The sequence below is a fragment of the Chiloscyllium punctatum genome, chromosome 33, assembly GCF_047496795.1.
Source record: "Chiloscyllium punctatum isolate Juve2018m chromosome 33, sChiPun1.3, whole genome shotgun sequence".
NCBI lineage: Eukaryota > Metazoa > Chordata > Chondrichthyes > Orectolobiformes > Hemiscylliidae > Chiloscyllium > Chiloscyllium punctatum.
The window spans coordinates 56,465,093-56,482,986 of record NC_092771.1 but is presented as its reverse complement, the minus strand read 5'-3'; the positions used below and the strand labels follow the sequence as shown (position 1 = coordinate 56,482,986).

Genomic DNA, 17,894 nt, shown 5'->3' with positions numbered 1-17,894 from the left:
AGACGCAGAAATAGGCAGAATGGGAAATTAGACTGATGCTTGTGAGGGTTACACATGTAAAATGGCACTGAGCCCCACAGAGATCTGGAAAATCCCAGTCTCCATTCCTGGCCTGTACTGCCTCATCTCTCTGGAGTGGAGAATTCTGTTGGCTCAGGATCTGGAGTAGCTGCAAGAGTGAGAGACGCTGACAGAGGCAGCAATTAGACCCACAGTGAGGGACCGCACAAGGAGAGATACTGAGTGACATCACCAGAGTTCAGCATCAAATAATTGTGCACAAAGAAAGGGTTTTGATTCATGTTGTACTGGGATGTGCAACCTGTGAGCAGACGAAGTCATGGCCTAGGGGCATTATTGTGAAGCAATTTATCCAGAAACTCAGCAAAAGTTCTCTGGACAGTTTTAAATCCCGCCATTGCAAATGATTGAATGTGAATGAAATGCTTCAAAAAAGATTTAATTAAAAACAGGTAAGTGAGTATTAAACAATTGCTGATGATAAGAAACATCCATCGGGTGCATTCCTGTCTTTAGTGAAGTAATCTAAGATGGGTCTGGGATATCACAGGTATTACAGAAACAACAGCTGAGGGAGGGACAGGACAGGCAGCTCAATGTTCCAGGGGACAGATGCTGCAGGAAGGACAGAAGGGGAGCTGAGAGAGGAGGAGAGCTGCTGGTTCTGATTGGGTGAAACATCCCAGCAGGACTGAGAGAGGATACTCCTGCAGGATCGCCCAGTGAAGCTGTGTTCGTGGAATTAATCAATAACAATGGAGCTTCCCTTTCCTCTGATTGTTCTACAGACCCCGATAACCCCGCCCCCCTGCACCTTGACCTTCTCAACATGGCGGCCCTGACCATCCCCACTCTTCCCTCAAACAAATGGCGGCCGTGACCCTGGACCACTTCCCTGATCAGAGACCGCCACCTCTTTACCCGGGCCTGGAGGAACTTTTTCGATTTTTTTAACCTTTATCCGGGACTTGTGAATTCTCTCCGCTCCTTACTCCCGGCGATGCTCCCACACACCGGCTCTGAGCACCGCTCTCTGGAGCCGATCGCAGCCGCTGCCGGAGAAAGCAGCTCCATTTCTCTCTGTCCTGACCAATGTGACACTGCGCATGCTCTGTATTGAAACCAAACCACGCGTGCGTCTGAGGTTATCATTGAATTGAGAGAGAATATTCATAACTGCACAGACTGATGGGTAAAATATTATTCATTAACAATTGTTTTGTCGAGTTATAGTCATAGAGATGTCTAACAGTCAAATAGATTGTCCGGTCCAAATCAACCATAACGGCCAGGTATGCAAATTACCAGTTGTTCTGGGAGCTTGAAAAGAAGTTTCTTACTCGAGTTATGTAAATCGATTGGAAATATGTACGTTATCAGATTTACATTTCAACTACAGTATTTCTTAAAATCTCACATTGATTTATAAGAGAGGTTTAATGCTCCACTATGTAGTGAGAATGATCAATCCTGCAAAATAGTTTGCTCTCTGACCAATCTTGAAGCGTTCACTCCCGAGAATGCTTTGGCCCCGCTCCTCACTCACTCTGGTTGGAGGACCGGCCTCTACTCGGTCCTCCTGTTCCGCCCCTTCCTCCCAATTGCAGAGTTGATTCAGGCGTGACTTAGCAGGCAATGGACAAAGGAAGTTCGAGTCGATGTTTTGTGACGCGGTGAAAATATCCCGAATCTTGGACCGAGGGGCCTGGGTTCAATTCACAGCTTGTGCAGGTGTGTGTAATAACAACTTTTACCAGGTTCATTAAGAAAAACAAGGGAAGTCAGGAACAGAGAGAAAACAAGAGAAAATGCATGCAATGTGGTGGGGCTCTCAATGCTCAGATGATTTGACTCTTTACCAAGCGTATCAGGGTCCCAGTACAGACTCTTGCACGCCTCTTAGTGCACAGCCAGATACCACGATTGTGGGGGCAAAATGTTGTGGGCTATAGAGGTGCTTTTCTGGAAGGCGCTCAGTTTTTGTGGTGAAAACTGTTGAGAAGGAGTCGGGTTTTGTATGGAGCTACCTGTCCCCCTCCTGTTGCAGCCTCTTATTATTGTCGTGGCTCTACTTCGTACATGGAGAAAGTGAGGACTGCAGATGCTGGAGATCAGAGCTGAAAAATGTGTTGCTAGAAAAGCGCAGCAGGTCAGGCAGCATTCTCTACCTCGTACATGTTTGGTAGAGATCAGTGACACTTCGTAAGCCCACAATACAAGATCCATCACTCTGTTTAAGACAGTAAAAATCTCTTGTAGCACAATAGTCAGAGAACAATACAGTGCAGAATAGGCCCTTTGGTCCTTGATGTTGCGCCAACCTATGAACTATTCTCAGCTCATCCCCCTACACTATCCTGAAATCACCCATGTGCTTATCTAAAGGATTGTTTAAATCTCACTAACGTGGCTGAGTTAACTACATTAGTAGGTAGTGGATTCCATGTCCTAACCGCTCTGAGTAAAGAACCTGCCTCTGACATCTGTCTTAAATCTATCGCCCCTCGATTTGGAGATATGCCCCCTTATACACACTAATGTCATAATCCTAGGAAAAAGAATTTCACTGTCTACCCTATCTAAGCCTCCGATCATCTTGTATGTCTCTATCAAATCCTCTCTTCGCCTTCTTCTTGCCGCTGAGAACACGTTCAAGTCTCTCAACCTTTCCTCATAAGACCTTCCCTCCAGATCACACAACATCCTGGTAAATATCCTCTGCGCCTTTTCCCATGCTTCCACATCCTTCCAGAAATATGGGCACCAGAACTGCACACAATATTCCAAATATGGCTACACCAGTGTTTTGGATAGTTGCAGCATGATATTGCGGCTCCAGAACTCAATCCATCTACGAATGAAATCTAACACACTGTATGCCGCCTTAACAGTAGTGTACACCTGGTGGCAACTTTCAGGCATCTATGTACATGGCCTCCAACATCCTTCTGCACATCTACACGACCAAGAATCTTTCCATTGACCCAGTACTCTGCCTTCCTGTTATCCTTCACAAAGTGCATCACCTTACATTTAGCTGCATTGAACTCCATTTGCTACATTCAGCCCAATTCTGCAGTTTATCAAAGTCCTCCTGCAACCTGTAACATTCTTCCACACTGTCCACTACTCCACACTGACTTTGGTGTCGTCTGCAAATTTACTAATCCATCCCCTATGCCTGCGTCTAACACCTTTATAAAAATGACAAACAGCAGTGATCCCAAAACAGACCCTTGTGGCACACCACTAATAACCGCACTGGAGGCTGATTATTTTCCATCATCCACCACTCGCTGCCGCCTTTCAGAAAACCAGTTTCTAATCCAAACTGCTAAATCACACTCAATTCCATGTCACTGCATTTTCTCTAACAGCCTACCATGTGGAACCTTATTAAAGGCTTTACTGAAGTCCATGTATACCACGTCAACTGCCCTACCTTCATCTATATGCTTGGTCACCATCTCAAAAAACTCAATGAGATTTGTGAGACACGACCTGCCCTTGACAAAACCATATTGACGATTTGAAATCATATTGTTGTTTGCCAGATGATTACAAATAGTGTCTCGAATAATCCTTTCCAAAACATTTCCTACAACAGAAGTAAGGGTCACTGGTATGTAATTACCTGGGTCATCTCTACTTCCCTTCTTGATCAAGGGCATAACATTTGCAATCATCCAGTCCTCTGTTACTGAACTTGTAGGCAATGACAGCTCAAAGCAAAGACTTTGGCTTTGATAATCTTCTCCCTAGCTTCCCAGACAATCTACGGATAAATCCCATCTAGCCCAGGGGACTTGTCTACATTCAATCCTTCTAGAATTGATAACACCTGTTTGAAACTAACCTCTATTCTTTCTAGTCTAACATCTTCTACCTCATTATTATCTACAATATTCTAATTTTCCTGAGTGAAAACGAATGAGAAATATTCATTTCGCACTTCTCCAATTTCCAGTGTCCACACTTAACTTCCCACTTCTGTCTTTGATTGGCCCGATTCCTACCCTATCCTTTATTCCTCACATACCTATAGAAAGCTTAAGGGTTCTCCTTTATTCTATTCGCTAAAGACTGCTCATGTCCTCTCTTTGTTCTTCTTAACCCTCTTTAAAGCCTTCCTAGCTGATCTGTAAGTCTCCATCGCCTCATCTGTACCATTTGCCTCATCAAAACATAAGCCTCCTACTTCTTCTTAACAAGAGATGCAATTTCTGTGGTAAACCACAGTTTCCTTACCTTATCACTTCCTCCCTGCCTGACAGGGACATACCTATCAAGGACACGCAATGTCTGTTCCTTAAACCAGCTCCACATTTCCATTGTCTGCATCCACTGCATTTCACTACTCCATCCTATGCATCCTAATTCTTGCTGAATCGCATTATAATTGCCACTGCCCCATCGATAAGTCTTCACCTGTGGCATGTACCTATCCCTTTTCATCGCCAAACTCAACATAACTGAATTATGATCACTCTCTCCAAAGTGCTCACCTACAACTAAATCAAACACCTAGTCCGGTTCATGACCAAGCACCAGATCCAATGTGGCCTCCCCTCTTGTCGGCCCTTTGACATACTGTGTCAGGAAACCCTCCTGTACACATTGGACAAAAACTGATCCATCCGACGTACTAGAATTATAGAATTTCCAGTCAATGTTGGGGAAGTTAAAGTCCCCCATAACCACCACCATGTTACTTTCACTCCTACCCAGAGTAATTTTGCTAATCCTCTCTTCCCCCTCCCTGGAACTCTGTGGTGGCCTATAAAAAATCCAAGCAGTGTGACCTCCCCTCTCCTGTTTCTAACCTCAGCCCACACTAATTCAGTAGACAAGTCCTCATCAAATGTTCTCTCAGCCACCGTTATACTATCCTTGACTAACATGACATGCATGGGCCCATTGCGGTGCTTCAAATTCCATGAGGCAGCCATACTGTCTATGACAGACAGACTCAGTCTGGAACCTCCTCTATCCTTAAGACCTTATGCACTGCCTATGCTCCTCCATGTCACCTTTGCACGTTCCCTTTTCAACCCACCCCACCTGCATCACTCCACAATTGGAGCTGTCAAGAGCAGAAGTCTGTGGAATACCCTCCCTAACCTTCTCTCTCCTCCGTTACGATGTATTTTAAAATCATTCTCCTCAATCAATGTTTTGATCATCCATGAAGCACCTTAGGAGATTTGCCGTTGTGAAAGATTCCATATAAAGCAAGTAGTTGTTGTTATTGCTGTACATTAGGAGAAACAGGAATGATGCTTTCAAAATTCTAACAAGAAAGTCACTGATAGGCACAGTGTGTAGGCTAAATAATAACATCACAATGGGATGGGCAATATACAAAGAAATAACTAATGCCTGTAAAAATGGTACGGCTATTATCATGGGTGATTTTAATCTACATGTAGATTGGTCAAACCAGCTCAGTCAGGGTAGCCTTGAGGAGTTCATTAAGTGTATCCATGATAGTTTTTTGAACAGTATGAAATGTAACCGACAAGGAGCAAGCTATCCAAGATCTGGCCCCCGTGCAATGAGACAGGAATAATTAATGACCTCAGAGTTAGGGATCCTCTTGCAAGAAGTGATCACTGTATGGTTGAATTTAGAGTACATCTGGAAAGTGTGAAGATAAAATTTAATATCTTGGTCCTGTGTTTGAACACGGGGAAAATAGAATGAGGGAGAACCTGGATAAAGTAGACTGAAAACAAAGATTTTATGGTGGGACAGTTGATGAGCAGTGAAAGATTTTCAAAGACATTTTAGGAAGTGCTCAGCAAAGGCATATTTCAGTGAAAAGGAAGGACTATAAGAAAAGGCGGTGGACAAAAGATAGGGAATTCTACGCCAGTTACCTTATTCTCTGTAGTTGGAAAGATGCGTTGATCTATTATCAGGGAAGAAATAGCAGGGAATCTCGATAGAAATTGTCCCATTGGGCAGACAGAGCATGGATTCATGAAGGGCAGGTCATGCTTGACAAATCGTTTGGAATTCTAAGAAGACATTTCAAGCAAGGTGGACAACGGGGACCCAGTGGACGCGGTGTACCTTGATTTCCAAAAGGCCTTCAACAAGGTGCCATGCAAGTGGCTGTTGCATTATATAAGGGTGCATGGGATACAGTATTAGCATGGATAGAAGATTGGTTGACTAACAGGAAGCAAAGAGTGGGGATAAATAAGCCTTATTCTGGCTGGCAATCAGTAACTAGTAGTGTGCCTCTAGGATCAGTGTTGGGACTGCAATTATTTAGAATTGATACAGATGATTTGGAGTTGGGGACCACATGTAGGGTGTCAAAGTTTGCATATGAGACTAAGATGAGTAGCAGGAGAAAGTGTGCAGAGGACTGGGAAACTTTGCAGAGGAACATAGATACATTGAGTTAGTGGGCAATGGTTTGGTAAATGGAATATTATTTTTATAAATGTAAAGTCATACTCTTTGGTTGGAGTAACATTAATAAAAAGATGATTACTTGAATTTTAAAAAAAGTTACATTATTTGCTATGCAGAGGCACCTGAATATTCTTCTGCAGGAGGGTTAGTCACCAGGTATAACAATCAATTCAGCAGGCAAATGGAATTTTGTCCTTCATTGCTGAAGGGATTGTGTTTAAAAGCAGAGATTATGTTCTCGCTATAATGGGTGCTGGTGAGGCCACACCTGGAGTACTGCATGCAGTTTTTACCTCCTTACGTGCTCAAGGATGTACTGGCACTAGAGGGGGTGCAGAAGAGATTAACTATGTTGATTCCGGAGGTGAGGGGTTTGGCTTAACAGAGACGGAGTAGATTGGGATTATATTCATTGGAATTCAGAAGAATGGGAAATATATAAAATAATGAATGGAATGCATAAAATAGAAGTAGAGAGGATGTTTCCACTGGCAGATGAAGCCAGGACAAGAGGGCATCAGCATAAGATTAGAGGCAGCAAATTTAGGAGTGAATTGAGAAGGAATGTCTTGACCTCGATGGAGTGCATTGCCCAGGGAAGTAGTTGATGCTAGTTCAATGAACGTTTTTAAAGCTAAGTTAGTTTTTTTTTAAAAGGAAATAACTAATTAAGGAATATGGTGAGAACGTGGGTAAATGGTTCTGCATCCACAAAATGATCAGCCATAATCTTATCGAATGGTAGAGCAGGCTCGAAGCGCAGGACGGCCTTCTCCTTTTCCAAGATCTTTTGTTCTTATGTTATGCATTCCTCCCTCACTCGTGACTTGTAGATGCTGGTGTTGGATTAGGATGGACAAAATTAAAATTCACAGAACACCAGGTTATAGTCCAACAGGTTTATTTGGAAGCACTACTTTGCTGGTCCTTCATCAGGTGGGTGTGTGATTTTTAACTTTGTCCCTCACTCTTGTAACTGAGAAACAGCAACAAAAGCCACGAAGCAGTGCGCAAGCTCCAGCCAACAGTTGGTATTGTGGACAATGAAGAAGGTTATCTCAGAATACAATGGGATATTGATCAAATGGGCTGAGGACCGGCAGATAGGATTTAATTTAGATAGACTAGGTTAGGATAAATGGTTGGCAAAAACCGGTTGGACCGAAGTGATTGATGTCAGCGGCGGACCAATGGAAAGGCAGGGGAGGACCTGGAGGACTTGGCGGCAGTTGGTCCTCCGGCCAATCAGTGAATGAGGACGGGACTAGACTATACCACGTGATCATCCTCGCGGTGGGCGCAAATGTTGGGGATGTCGGTAAGGAAAGAAATAAACAGCAGGAAGCGGGAGGGAAATGGTGTTGGTATGGGCTGAGAGGTTTTAAAATCATTTGGTACACATCGGAAGATACAACTTTGAACCTTACAGTCCAGTTTTTGCAGCAAACGGGAATATGCCTCGTTGAGTAATCGGCCCGAGTGAGCGCCGCCATCTTTATTCGGGGCAATGATTCACTGGACACGTGCGCGGCCGCCAGCTTTGTAGGGGGCAAAGTTCAGAGGGATGTATGTGCAGCCTTCCCTGGTAAAAAGAGTCATAGTGCAGGATTTACACAGAGCACATTCAAACCCAGAGAAATGGACTTTTTTCTGGATTTGTTTCATCATTCTTTTAAATGATTTGGATGTGAATAGAGGCCGTATAATTAATAAGCTTGCAGGTGACACCAAAATTGGAGGTATTGTGGGCAATGAAGAAGGTTATCTCAGAGTACAGTGGGATATTGATCAGATGGGCCAATGGTCTGAGGAGTGGCAAAAAGGATTTAATTTAGGTAGATTAGGTTCGGATATCTGGTTGGCATAGGTTGGACCGAAGAAGTCTGTTTCTGTGCTCGACATCTTTGACTGTGGGATCATAAAAGTGAACTCTGCTCTGATTCACCTCTGGGTTCTCTGTCCACTTGTTCCTTATCTAGCTTCCTCAGTCTCTCATGGGTGTAGTTTTGCTCTGTATAGTATTTTACTATTACTTTCACAGCTGTTTTGTAAATGAATTGAAAAATGTAGAGCTGGAAAAACACAGCAGGCCAGGCAGCATCCGAGGAGCAGGAGTATCAACGTTTCGGGATAAGCCCTTCTTCAGGAATGTAAATGAATTGTCCACTGCTGCCGGTTCCTGACTGTATGCTGTTCCATTATCAGGTTATTTTTTCCACAATATCTTAGACAGTCAAGAATTCTTTTTTCCAATAAGCGAGTGCATTTTCCTTCAATTTCTGACAGTCAAGTTCTGCACCATTTTCATTCCCTGTAATTCATATTGCACTCCATGAAACATCAACTGTGTATTTCTCCTTCCACAGAAACAAGTGATCAATGCCAAAGCCTTGTTGCCTGTGGAGAGGGTGATGTTTGACTTCCTTGTACTGCTGCAATTTGTATGGTGATTGTGCGCCTCCAACGTGGTTGGGTAAGAGACATTACAGATTATTCACTCAGTGATATTGAAGAGTAGAAGATATCTGTACAAATCATCATAGTTTTAATTTCATAAAAATATTATTGAGAAGTTTTGACATAAGGCTACAGATGGAGAATATTGTGTCCAGTTACCACAACCATTGCCAAATAAGCAGTTTTTCAAGAATGCCTTAAAGGAAGAAAGTAGATCTTAGTGGGTTAGAGTGGGGATTCCAGACCATGTTCCCTTGGAGTCTATAGAAACAGTCACACAGGTGAACTCAAAAATAAACACATCATTGAGAGTCTGAACTAAAATGAGTTATTGAGATATGAAAAGGTGTGTGGTGCAGGGAGATAGGAATGATTACAGCCAGGAATTAATTCAAAGGTGCGAAAGTAAATTGTTGTTGCTTATAAATGGGAGTCTTTTGATTGATCAGCAAATTCTGGTACAAGTGAGCACTTCAGCAGTAGAGTTTTCAATATTCTTGAGATTATCGGGAGGGTGAATGTGGGATGCTGGCCAGGAGTGGGTTTAGACAATGAGATCTTGAGTTAACAAAAGGAATGAATGAGAGTTTCAGCAAATGAGCTGAGACTGTGGTGAGGTCAGGTGATATCACTGAAGTCGAAATAGTGGACTTGGAGGGGGTCTGGCCTGTCATCCTCACCTCATTCAGCTGTTTGTCAGTTTGTGAATCAAGTCTGTAACAAGCTCAGGAACTGAGTGACCCTGGCAGAACCCAAACTGGGCATCGCTGAGCAGGTTACTGCTGAGCAGTTGCTTGACAGCACTGTTGATGACCCTTTCCATCACCTCACTGCTGAACGAGTGTGGACTGATAGAGGGGAATTGGCTGAGTTGGATCTGCCCTGTGTTGTTGTGTTGAACATCCCTGAGCAATATTCCACAAAGTCGGTAGGTGCCAGTGCTGGAACAGTACTTGTCTTGTTGGGCAGCAGGTTCTGGAGCACAGCCAACAGTATTATTGCCAGAATATTGGCAGGGCCCCGAGCCTTTACATTACTCATCCATTTCTTGATCTGATTTGATATGAGTTTTCAACCAAGTCGATCCATATCTGTGATGTCAGGGACTAATGGAGAAGGCTCATCCACTTGGCACTGCTGGCTGAAAATCGCTGCTAATGCTGTCCTCTTATCTGGTGCATGAATGTGTGAGACCCCTCCATCAGTAAGGGTGGGGATATCTGTGATGCTTCCTCCAGTGAGTTGTTTAATTGTCCATCACTATTCTTGACTAGGTGTGGCAGAACTGCAGAACTCCGATCTAATCTGTTGGTTCTATTTGGTGTTGCTTGTGCTGTTTGGCATGCAGGTTTGGTAGCTGCACCAGGTTGGCACCTCATTTTCAGGTATGCCTGGTACTGCTCCTGGCATGCCCTCCTACATTCACCATTGAACCAGGATTGATTCCCCTGGCTTGATGTTAATGGTCAAGTGTGGGATATCAGGCCATGAGATTTCAGATTGGGCTGGAGTACAGTTCTGCTGCTGTTGTTGGCCCACAGTGAGGCAGAAGTTGCAGGGTCAAGAGGGCTGATTGTGTGGTTGTATTTGCAAGTGCATTGGTAGATGTAATGTGGTCCATCCAGTTTCATTCCTTTGCTGAGACTGTGCAGTGATTAATACAATGAGTGATTTGATGGGCCTACTATCGGGTTTCTTTCCCTCAAGGACATTGGGGATGTTTTTCTGCCATTGACAATGGTTCCATGGCAAACAGTCGTTTCTTCATTCCAGGTATTTTTTTCTTGAATTCAGAGCCACCCTCTACCAATTTGGGATTCAAACCTGAACTTCAGTTGTATATTTTAATATTCTTGATAAATGATAAATACGACAGGTTTATTCACTTATTTTTAGAATCACTATCACAGGCTTTGTTTATTGTTTTGGAAATAAAAACACTGTCCATTATCCTGTCTCCTCCATCCTCCCCTCCAACAACAAGAGTGAGGAGCACATGGAGTTTCTCTGTCCATAATATTGAGACAATCCGATCAGCTGCCTCTGCTTCTTCCCTCCCTCTCCACTAGCCCACCGAGCCAAACTGCCTCACAAGGATGCTCCTCATTTTAGTCCTAAACTTGCATTTCCTCGAGTCTCTTGTCAAGCCTTATTAGAGGTCATCTTGACCATTTACCCTAGTGTAGCTAAATCATGGACATTCCAAATCTGTCTAATCCTCCTGCTTGTCATCGCCCGACCCCCCCTCCCAATCCAACCTTGCAATTCACAGATCTTGTTCCATGATCTGTCTGTCTGTCTTTTCTGGTTATGTCCTTCTCTCCCATTCTGCTAAAACCTAATATTTGACCTCACCATCATTGGAAAATCCTGCTCCGTCTCCACTCTCTCTCTTTCCTTTCTGAATTAATTGTATTTGGTGTCCCTCCAGGGTCTATCCTTGGCCCGTCCTGTTTCTCACCTACACACTGCCAGGAGGTAACATCGCCCAAAAGCACCGTGTTAGGTTTCACATGTACACTGGCAATGTCCAGCTCTCCCTCCCCATCATCCATCTCCATTACTCCACTGTTACTCAGTTATCAAACTGCTTACCACGCTTCGATTAGCTGCAATTCACTCCAATGAAACACTGCAATTGTTAAACCCATTGCCTTCAGTTGTTATTCCAAATTCATTTCCCTTCCTGCTGTGTCCCTCCCTCTCACTGGGAAGTGTCTGAGGCAGAACTACATTCTTCACAATATTGCTTTCATATCTGACCCCAAGGTGACCTTCTGATCAGACATCCACACAATCACAAACACCAGGAATTCCAATCTCTAAAACGTTGCTTGTCTCCTCCTCACCCCAGCTCCATTGCTACTGAAACCCTAACCTGTGTCGGTGTTGCCTTTAACTTGACAAATCTGAAAGAGAACCCTTGATTCCACGACTGACCCAGAATCTGGTTCAAGACTCACCCGTAATGGGACACATCCTCTCCATATTTATCCTGTCAAACCTTGACAGAATCCTGTATGTTTCAAAGAGATCACCTCTCATTCTTCCAAAGTCCAGTGAGTATATTCCCAACTTATTCAGCCTTTGCTTACAGGATAATCCCTTCAAAACAGGGATCATCCCAATGGATCTTCTCTGAAATGCCTCCAATAAACTGCACTATTTCATGAACTAAAGTGACCAAATCTGTTCACGTTACTCCAGATGTGGTCTCACTTGCCATTTGTTTAGTTGCCCTAAGGTATATACTCCAAACTCTTATATTGCAAACTCTTTGAAATAAGGGACAACATTCCATTCCCTTTCCTGATTCCATGTTGTAATTGTGTGCTAGCTTTCTGTGTTTCCTGCTCATTTTCCCCCAGTCCCTTTGGTGCAGCTTTCTACAGTTTTTCCCAAGTTATACTCTATTTGCCAACTTGTTGCCCAGGTTTCCTGTGAATATCTCTCTGTAAACTGTTTATAATCCTTTTGGAACTTTCCTGTTATGCCTTTTCTAGGAGATTTCCCCCCTCATTATTCGAAACATGTCCTGTGAGCACTGGGCAGTGGGAAGCATGCTCAGTTGCTATCTTTCAGGGATACTCTGTTTCATGACTGGGAGGAGCTTGCTGCCCATTGGTGAGAATGGAGACATCTTGCCCATCAAGGTGCATGAGCCTTTCACACCCCACGTCTTATTGTGGAGACACAGCGGCAGAATGGAAGGAAAGGAAAGAAAAGGAAGCAAATCCTGCTCTCTATAACTCATTGAATCTTGGGACATTCTATCCCATGTTCAGTCACATGAAGTCCCAAGGTGGAAACTGATAGAAACCCACATAGATTTGCCCTTGAAGTGCCTGCTAACCTGCACCAGGGGTAATGTGTACAGTCCTCCTGGGCCAGGAGGAGGGGAGTGTATGCGTTTCAAACTTGAACTGACAGTGACGGATTTTATAAACTTGTATTACAGGCAGATATTCAGATGGTAATCTCAGTCATTGTAACGCCAAACTGACAGAATTACTCAATACATCAGGCCCTGGATATTCATATTGTGTGAGAGTATTGTGTTCCAGATCAATACCATTTGCTGAATAAAAGTTCTCCTTTGAATCAAACCATCCTCTCAATAGATCTTCCCATATCTTCAACATGTGTCCTGTAATCCTTGTATAATGAGCTGATGGGTGTAAGGTTTATTATTATAATATGTAACTTTTGTAAACTTTTGTCACAGCTCCCCAAATTTCCTTTGCTACAAGGAGAACAACTCAGTTTTTCCAAACCGCTGATTTCCCAATGTCTGTTTCCTCTCTATCAGGTACACATCAGGATTGTGTTGGAACATTCTCCACTTGCCTGCATCAGTGCACCCCCCCCCCCCCCCCAACAATATTAAAGAAAGTGAACATCCTCCAGGATAAAGTACTGTACCTGAGTGGTTTCCCATCCACCACCTTCAGCATTCCCTTTCCCCACCCTCGAGGCACAGTGGTATCACTGTGTAAAAGATCAAGTCAGCATTGTCCTACCCGACCACAGGACTGCTCTCTCATTAGAGAGAGATGTCTGGTAGTGGTTAACCTGAATATTACCAGAGCATAGGCAAGGGGAGAGGTTGAAAAGGAGAGTCAATTAATTGCGGATGGTTGTTCTTGATGTATATTAGCAACACACATGTCACGTGAACAATTAATGTTAAAAAAGCCCCACAAATTCTGCAACTAAAATCCCCCATTCCTTGAACCATCCTGGTCAATCTCCTGTGCCCTGTCTCAGGGACCCTGCCATCCTTCACAATGTGTGGGCGATCTGTGGTTCGCACAGACCCAGCTGCTCTGAACCCTGTGGGTAATAGCATAGAGCAACAGTTGCACTAAACCTCACTGTCTGGAAGAGTGAGAGACAGAAATCCTGAAGGCATTTAAAATCTATTTAGGAACACAATTGCAAGGCCAAGGCTGACAGGTCTATGTGCTCTGTGCTGGAAAATGGGATTAAAATAGTCATCTGGGAGATTTCTTTACAGCATAAACCCAATGGACCACAAAACCGTTTTCCTTCCTGTAGACCACAGACGCGTAATACAGGAATATGACAAGCCACAATAGAAACCAGGTCAGAGAAGGTGATATGAGAATAGATGATACGTGATTGATTAATGTTTTTTGGAGGAAAATGTGACAGAGGTTAAGCGGGACATTGTGGAGCTCTGGGTGCAGGAATCTGAAATAAAAATGGGTTATCTTGAAGGCTGGAATTAAAGAAAGGCACATCACAGATTTGTGAGGGTGGACAAGATTAAAGATAGAGAGGGTGTTGAGACTGGAGGAGATTAGAGATTGGAGGATGTTGCAGAGATTGAGATGTCTTTGATCCCAGAGATAGTGATAGTTCTGAGGCTAGAGAGGAATTATAGAGATAACGATGAGTTGTTACCTTTCCCAACCCGACCTCTTTACTGATAATGATTGTTTCTCTGTCCTCATCTGCCATTGCCTCCATAGGCCTGCGACAATGAGAGTACACAGACAGTATGTTCCTGTTAAGGCCAAGGCTGGGAGGCGTCGAGAATGCTGCATGACCTGTAAGATTGAGGCTCTGGTCAAGAAAATGAAGGATATGGCAGGTACAGACCCCACTGTGTTTGTGTGAATCCCTAGAGGACTAAAAGGGCAGTAGGAGTATACTTGCGGAAAACCAGGAGGCAAAAAAGGGGACATGAGATAGCTTTGGGAAATAGGTTTAAGGAGAATCCAAAGAGATTCTACAAACACACTAAAGACAAAAGAATAACTAGGCAGAGAATAGCGACCCTCAAAGATCAACAAGACTGTCTATGGAACAGCAGGAGGTGGGAGAGATTCTGTGAGTATTTCATGTCAGTTTTTACTGAAAGAGGATATGAAAGTTAGAGAAGTTGGAGAAATAAATAGTGATAACTTGGCAAGTGTACATATTACAGAGGAGGTGGTACTGGATGTCTTAAAATGCATAAGGGTGGATAAATCCCTGAATCTGATCAGGTTTATCCCAGAACTTTGTGGGTAAATAGGGAAGCTTTTGCTGGGCCCCTCACTGCAATAGTTGTATCATCGATCGCCACAGGTGAGGTGCTGGAAGATGGGTGCCATTATTTGAGAAAGGTGGTCAGGAAAAGCCAGGGAACTATAGATCGGTGAGCCTGAAGTCAGTGGCAGAGAAGTTGTTGGAAGGGATTCTCAGGGACAGGATTTACATGTCATTGGAAAAGCAAAATATGATTAGGGAGAGTCAGCATGGCTTTGTGCATAGAAATCATTAACTTGGACTTGAGAAAGACACAAAGTTTCACATAACACACTGGTTAGCAGGTTCAATACCATAGAATTCTGGCCGAACTAGCTGTTTGGATACGGAATTGGCTGGAAGGTCAAAGAGTCATAGATGGACAGCACAGAAACAGAGACCCGTTGGTCCAACCAGGACATGCTGATCAGATATCCCAATGCAATCTAGTCCCCCCTGTCAGCACCCGGCCCATATCCTTCCTATTCATATACACATGAAGATGCCTTTTAAATGTTGTAATCGTAATGGCCTCCACCACTTCCTCTGGCAGCTCATGCCATACACGTACCACCCTCTGTGTGAAAACGTTGCCTCTCAAGTCTCTTTAAAGTCTTTCCCCTCATACCATAAACCTATGCCCTCTAGTGCTGGGATCCCCCACGCCAGGGAAAAGACTTTGTCTATTTATCCTATCCATGCACCTCATGTTTTTATATACATAGATAAGATCACTTCTCGGCCTCTGACGCTGCAGGGAAAACAGCCCCAATCCATTCAACCTCTATTCAACTCCCAGCCTAGCTCAAATCCTCCAACCCTGGCAACGTTCTTGTAAATCTTTTCTGAACCCTTTCAAGTTTCACAACATCCTTCCAATAGGAGGGTGGCCAGATTTGTACGCAACGTTCCAAAAGTGGCCTAACCAATGTCCTGTACAGCTGCATCATGATCTCATAACTCCTGTGCTCAATACTTTGTCCGATAAAGGCAAGCATACCAAATGCCGCCTTCACTATCCTATCTATCTGCACCCCAAGGTCTCTTTGTTCAGTAACACTCCTCAGGACCTTACTATTAAGTGTATATGTCCTGCTAAGATTTGCTTTCCCAAAATGCCACTCCTCCGCCTTCACCCATCTGATCAAGATCCCATTGTACTCTGAGGTAATCTTTTTCACTGTCCACTACACCTCCAGATTTGGTGTCATCTCACTAACTAAACCTCCTATGATCACATCTAAGTCATTGATATAAATGATGAAAGGTAGTGGATCCAGCAGTGATCCTTGAAACACTCCACTAGTCACAGGCCTCCGGTCTGAAAAGCAACCCTCCATCACCACCCTCTGTCTTCTGCCTTTGAGCTAGTTCTGTATCCAAATGGTTAGATCTCCCTGTATGCCATGAGCTCGAACCTTGCTGAGCAGTCAGTGTCATAGTGGAGGGTGCTTTTGGACAGGAAGCCTGTGATGAGCAATATGCTGTCAGGCTGGGTACTGGGTCCACTGCTTTTTGCCATTTATATAAATGATTTCTGAGAGTACAATGAGACTCCGATCAAATGGGCTGAGGAGTGGCAGATGCAGTTTAATTTAGATATATGTGAGGTTCTGCATTTTGGAAAAGCAAATCAGGGTGGGACTTCTACACTTAAAGGGAAGGTCCTGGGGAGTGTTGCTGAGCAGAGATCTTGGAGTGCAGGTTCATAGTTCCTTGAAAGTGGAATCATAGATAGGCAGGGTAGTGAAGAAAGTGTTTGGTGTACTTGCCTTTATTGGTCAGTGCATTGAGTACAGGGGTTGTGACATCAGTTTGCGGCTGTACAGGACATTCATTCAGCCACTTCTGGAATTCTGCTTTCAGACCTGGTCTCCCCACTATTGGAATGACATTGTGAAACTTGAAAGATTCAGGAAAGATGCAAAGATGTTGCCAGGGTTGAGGGATTGAGCTATAGGGAGAGGCTGAATAGACTGAGGCTGTTTTCACTGGAGAATCGGATGCTGAGAGGTGACCATAGAGGTTGATAAAATCGTTAGGGGCATGGATAGGGTCAACAGCCAGGGTCTTATTCCTGTTTAGGTGAGTCCAAAACTAGAAAGCACAGGCGTGAGGGAAAAGATTGAAAAGGGATATTAGGAGCAAAGTTTCAAGCTGAACGTGGCACGTGTATGGAATGAGCTGCCAGAGAAAGTGTGGAGGCCGGGACAGTTACAACATTTAAAAGGCATCTCACTGGATATGTGATTGGGAAAGGTTTAGAAGGCTATGGGCCAAGGGCTGGCATATGGGACGAGATTAATTTCGGATATCTGGTCGGCATGGACAAGTTGGACTGAAGGGTCTGTTTCTGTGCTGTACATCTCTATGACACTAATAAATTAAAATTAAGATAGTTTTCTCTTTTATGGAGAGTTAGCAGAAGGTCAGACAATTCTCCTTGGAGCTGAGAAGGTTAAGCAGTGATTTCGACCAGGAGTTGATTTGTTTCCAGGGTATTTCATTTACAGAGAGACAGAGTGAGAAATTTTTAACGTCACAATTTTTAGTAACCATTTTCAGGTAACTGGCAAATAATGCAAAGAAAAATGTGAAGATTATTTTACTCACTAAGTTCTGAGCATCTGGAACAGTTTGAAAGACAGCTGGATGCAGACTCAGTAGTTATTGCCAAAACAAATTTGAAATTTAACATTTTTAAGAAAGGATTTGGAGGGCTATATCCAACCGGGAGGTGAGTTGGGATTGAATGGCACCATCTCCAGAGGGAGAGAGAATAGCCCCCAGCCCCTGTGCTCTGTGATACTGACCCATTCACTGTGAATGATGAAGCTCATCATAGGGCAGAGCCGTAGAGATGTACAGCATGAAAATAAACCCTTTGCTTAAACTGGTCCTAATCTAGACCCATTTGCCAACACTTGGCACATATCACTCTGCACCCTTCCTAT

General features: G+C 43.7%; 1 long non-coding RNA gene across 1 annotated transcript in view; it reads left to right on the top strand.

The window, feature by feature from the left end:
- The first annotated feature begins 1,639 nt into the window (after positions 1 to 1,639).
- Positions 1,640 to 17,894, top strand: part of LOC140458554 (uncharacterized) — a 115,609-nt gene continuing 99,354 nt past the window's right edge. Inside the window, exons 1-2 of the long non-coding RNA XR_011953528.1 lie at positions 1,640 to 1,752; positions 8,814 to 8,920. This is a non-coding gene — a long non-coding RNA (uncharacterized lncRNA). The remainder of the gene's footprint in view (positions 1,753 to 8,813; positions 8,921 to 17,894) is intronic.